This window comes from Homalodisca vitripennis, chromosome X, assembly GCF_021130785.1.
Source record: "Homalodisca vitripennis isolate AUS2020 chromosome X, UT_GWSS_2.1, whole genome shotgun sequence".
NCBI lineage: Eukaryota > Metazoa > Arthropoda > Insecta > Hemiptera > Cicadellidae > Homalodisca > Homalodisca vitripennis.
In genome coordinates this window covers 59,944,066-59,950,105 of record NC_060215.1, presented here as the reverse complement: position 1 = coordinate 59,950,105, position 6,040 = coordinate 59,944,066, and positions in this window count along the sequence as shown.

Below are 6,040 nucleotides of genomic sequence, written 5' to 3'. Positions count from 1 at the left end.
GTCTACCCCTACTTAAAAAAATAAGGAAGGATAGTTATTTAACAAATCATTCATCTGTGTCAATCCGTCAACTTTTTAATACAATCATAACAACAGATCAAAACGTCTGGGAAAAGAAATTATATATTAGCCAATACATAATAATCCAGAAAAAAATATGGTAATGTTTTAACACAATCCATGTGACAACTTTACATAATAATTTAATACAAGCATGGAATAAAAACCTAATTCATGTCAATGTTATGCCTTAAAGAGGCAATAAGAAAAGTAGTAGAGTACTAATATTTATGATGAGAACAAATGTCTTTCATACATCATAAGCAAGGACATTTATGAGATCAATGAGAGCAATTTTGCCCCCATAAACAATGAAATTAAGAGGCTTTGTTACTATGAATTTGTTTACATATTGAGTACCAAAATACTAATTGTCTTAAAAGAAAAATATAGGCATCTGCAACACAGAATCCCAATGTTATCGTTCTGGAACACAAAACTAGTCTGCGTGTGGTGTGCCTCAACAAGCGAAAAATAAATTGAAAATGAGGTTATCTTTTACCTTGTTTTTTTTTTTGTACAAGTAGTTTAATTTTATTTATATTATATTAACAAGGATAACATTGCTTTTCCAAACAACCTTTGGCACATGGTTCAAACATTTACTCTTCTGGATGATTTAAATATTATACTCTAATAATTGTGAAAGAATCTTCAAATTTCTCATATTATCAAATCATCAATTAATTAGTAACAAATGTCATATTTTTGGTTTGCGCTATGTTAAGTTTATTTTTTATACAAAACTGTTAATCTATCTTTTCTTTCTACATTTTATAACTCCATCCTAACAATGTGTGGATATTATTATATATATTTATTTATATGAATATTACTTATATGTTGACTGTTGGGTATTTTAACCACACAAGTAATGTAATCCATACCTGAAATGCTCAATCAAATATTTAGACTAGCCTGATATTCTCTATTGGCATGTATATGGCAATATCAAGTTTATTATAAATACTGACACTTTACCATACTCTATGGTACTGACAATAAAAATATTCCTAGTCTTTACAGGTACATTGTGTGTTAAGAATACGCTAAGCACTGCCAATCTTATATATGGAGGTAAGACTGAGAACAATCGTATCATTAAGGATGTTTCTTACAAGTGTAATCTAATTTTTTAGTATAAAAATATATTAGTGAGGTCTTGGTTTTAGAATTTTCTTACCCATCATCCCAATACACGAAAGCTTTAACCCTCTAATGCTATCATCACACAGGGTGATATCCTTGAACCACTTTAAAGTGCTAGAACCTCATTGTAATATTATTTAACTTTGTTGTGTTACAAACAAACGGTTTATTAAATATTTGCATTCTTTGTAAAGTAAAACGTAGGGAAGATTTCTCTATGCACTGACTGAACTGATTGTACTAATTTGAAAGATTATGAAAAGTAAGAGAAATACTAATCTAGCTTTAATTTATCACTTTCAGTATAGTTTTCTGTGCTGAAGTTGACAACAACGTGTGATGGAGTTCAATTATATCTTTGTCCAGTGAGTGCCATGTGGTTAATGAAAAGAGGAATGTTTACTAATGGTACATGGTTGAAAACAAAACCATTCTATGTCTGATTTATAATGAAACAAAATCCATATAAAATAGTACAATATTTATAGTGATTATGAAACAAAACAATGTAAAAACAATAAGCTCAAATTAAAGGTCAGAGCAGAACAAGTACAGTATTTAAAATAATCTATGCATCTCAATATGCCATTTTTACTCAGAGTGAACATCAGAACGAACTTGCTGATAAAACAAGTTTTAAAATATGTCACACATTAATTAAGGCTGGCAAGCCTCTTTCTGATGGTGAGGTAGTAAAAACCAGCATTTAATGGGTCGTTGAGGAGTTATATCCCCACAACCAATGCCACTCAACTTGTCTACAAATACAGTAGCACACCAAACAGAAGGTATAGGCACTAACAATAGTCACCATTATGAAGATGCCTGTAGGAAATTAGTTATATTCTATTGCTTTGGATGAGTTAATGGAAGTGTCTGATTCGGTTCAGGTGCTTCTTTATATTAGAAGTGTAAATAGTGATTTAGAAATCATCAAAGAATTGTCTGATGTTTATTCCATGGAAAGCAATGTTACTAGGGAAGAAATGTATTTTCAAAGGTAAATTAAACTATTTCTAAACTCCAACTTGATCTAAAAACATTCAATTGGGTATTACTACAGTTGGAGGTAAAAGTTACATAGCTCTAAAACGGACTATGTAGGATATTTTTGCAATGTAGTTCAAAATGCAGAAGGTAAGAAACCAATGGTCCATTGCATTATTCACCAACAAGCCTTGTATGGTAAAACCTTGAGGTTCCTGAAGTAATGTAGGTTGTGACAGTAAATCATATTAGGATTCATGCTTTGAAACATCACTAGTTTTAAAATTCTCTTTCAGAAATTGAGAGTAAATATCTAGACGTAACATATCATTATAAAGTATGTTGGCTAAGCAGAGGAAAAGTGCTGCAGTCATTTGAACTAAATCAGGCTATTGGCATGTTCATGATTAAACAGGCTAACTCCATATATGAGCCTTCAATTGATTACTGGGATTGGAAGCTTGCATTTGTAGATCTTACTATCTCTATTTAGGAACTTTAAATTCCGAGCAAAAAGGCGATTGTAAATTTATTCTGTAATTTAAAAGTTTTAAAAACAAAACTTGCTCTTTTTGAAATTAGTTTTGAAAAATAATTTTTTACTACTTTAACACAAGAAATTTGCTAGTAAAATCCTGTGTCATCCTCATCACATTATACAGCTGATACCATAATGTGAATGTTGTAAAACTAAGGGTGGAATTTTAAATTCGCTTCATTTCTATGATGCATCAACAACAGAAATATAAAGCTATTTCTAAACTTATTAAAGTTTAATATGAAAATGTAATTTCAAAACTTCAATATTAACTTATTGAACATACTGCAAATTAGAAATGAAAAGAGTACTATGAGAATCAACATATTCCATTGCACAAGTACATTTTAAAATGTATTTCATAGCTTAGATTTATTTAATAATTAATTGGATTGATTGACAACAAATTAAAATAGTCAATCAGTAAATTGTTAACACACCTACAGTTTTACTTTTTTCATGATAGGTCTATGAGTGATGACTTTAAGAGAATAAAACACTTCGAACAAGAATAAATTAAGTTTTTGGATATTGGTGAACAAATGTTCTTGAAAACTATCTTTCTAAAATCCTAGTATGAGGCAAACCTTTTTGATGAACACTTAAATATATTTTGGTGATAATAGGAATGTCAAATTTTGAGCAAAGGTGGACTGACATTGTTGGTAAAAAAACAGATGCACAAATTCCACACATACACAAGACAAGAGATAGTTCAACATAACTACTAATATTTTGCCAATAACTGTAAAGAATCTTTTGTAAATCTTTAATGTTTGATGGTTTCCTTAAGAAACTTACTAAATTGGCTCAGTTACTCCAGAACTTTCAATTTTTATTAGTTAGTAGACATATCCAATCCAACAATATTGTATTTCAATAAGATACATGTGAAAGTACTTAACATGTTCACTGACTTATCAGGTTAAAGCCCATAAGAAACAATTGAATTCGCCCTTAGTCTACCTTACCAGAATTTTAGGAAGACCTCGTTTTACATGGTGAGCTGATATCCGAGCAAAATCTTTGGCCAGCCATAACTCGCTAACAAAGCATTTCTAGACTGATGTTTGTATAAACTTTAATATAATATTATTTATTAAAGTTTACAATATATTTTTAAATGTAGAATGAGCTCTTACAATTTCTGCACATCTTCGTGAATCACTCTGTATATTAGGCTGTGATTTGAGATCATTATAGCCAGTAACTTTCCACCATCTGTTATATGTTTGCCACTTCAATATGAACAGCAACTGCTTGTCAAGAATTAAAATTGAAGAATGTATTTCAGATTGTTCACCTTTATTTAAATACTAAACGCCACTAAATCTATTGTTCCTAAGACAATTTTTATCACTAGACTGCTTCAATATCCATTATATTTTATAAACCTGACTTTTCATTTCTGAGGAGATATCACTCTTCTTCCTTCTATCTATTGAGTCTGTCACAGCCAGAATGTTTGCATTCTGGTACTGGTACATATATAATCGCAAAATTCTTCACTAACAGTGACAAAACAAAATAATTAACTTATAATTTAATACATTGAAACAAAACTGATTTTAATGGATGTGAAATGAAACAATATTTCGTTTTTTAATTAATATAATTATTACATATTGACACAAATATAACATTTAATTAGGAGTGAATAGTAAAAAGTAATGACATCTAGTATCAATAACATTTACAATAGTCGTACTGTCTATAACATATAAAAATCAACGGTGAAGCGAGTTTAACGGTTTCAGTCATTTAGGGCTACAACTACTTGTTACATTAAATAAATTATAAACAAAATTCTGATAATTCTAACTCAGTACAAGGGCTGTGCAAAGAGAACATACATTTTAGACTATCGCTTTTCATCTTTAATCAGAACCACCGTCATGGTGTAAAAACATTCCTATACTCAGTAATCTAGTTGTGTAATCGACTGTATTGACTAAAACCCTACTACTTTGCTCTTTGTGACATGTTATAATGTGCCCTCAGTTAACAAAAATACCACAATCCAACTGAAATTTATCACCAATTTTGTGATGTATACATAAAAAGAATAATTAGTGAAAGCCAAATGAGGAAATGGTGCATTAATTTCAATAATGGCTGTACCAATGTTTGCAGCAAGGACTGTAGTGGTGGTTTAGCCTTGAGTTCAATGAACTGGTGATGAAAATCAACAATAACATTCTTGTAAATCAGAGCTGTCAGAAACTTTTCCCAAAATGTTATGAAATTTGGTATAAAACTAGTGAAAAAGCATAGTTACCACAAATTTTGTGCTGGTGGATTTAAAAAATCCTAATGGAAGACCAAAGAAAAAAGTGACTGTCAATACAACTAACTTTTGTTAAGACTACAGTAAAAATGGTAATAAAGTGACTATAGAGACACTATTTGGGTACGTATGCCAACTCTGAAACAAAGCAGTTAATACAGATGCCTAACACATGCCAGTTGAAACCAACTGTTGAAATCACAGACAGAACATTTCTGCATGGGTGGTATTTAAAAAGTGTACCATGGTATGTAACAAGCCTTAATTTAAATGACAATTTGTAGAAAAATAGCTTAAGAATATATCTTCTAAATGTACATGATAAAACTTGGTTTCTCCATTTAGTTAATTTCTCATTTTATAACATTTATTACATTCTGAACAGCCCTCATGTGATGTAAAGATTTAGGACTTAGACCACTATATTCTCAACTAAACATGTATATAAAAAATAATTCTAATTTAAAAGCGTTTACAATTTACATTCTAAATTTGTTATTACAATATGGCAATATCAACATGACATTAATATCTGGAAAAGATAATAAATGTTTAAGGACATAATTGTCAGGAACAAAATCAATTTGTAATACTAAATTGGTGTCCATGATGCTGAATACTCCCTTTTTGTAGTGTAGTTGCAAATTTCATTATTACTGAGTTTATATATATAGTCTAATCAATTTATTTTTGTAATTAAGAATACAAAGCTATAGTTCATTATAATTTCCAACTTAATAGCAAAACATAATAGAAGTATAAAAATGTAAAGTTCATTTATTACATTTACAGATGATATTCTTGCTCCACAAAATAGCCAACTAATTACACCATGAAGATTTAACATGTTTTATTCAATTATGTTTTATAAAACCTTCACTTTCAAATGTTGCCACAAGTATAGTTTCATTAGCATATAACAATTTTCAAACCATGGCTCAAATTCATCCATATACTGATAGCATAATAACAACAGTACAATATATGAACAGGTGAGCATTTTAAACTCCACTTGTGAA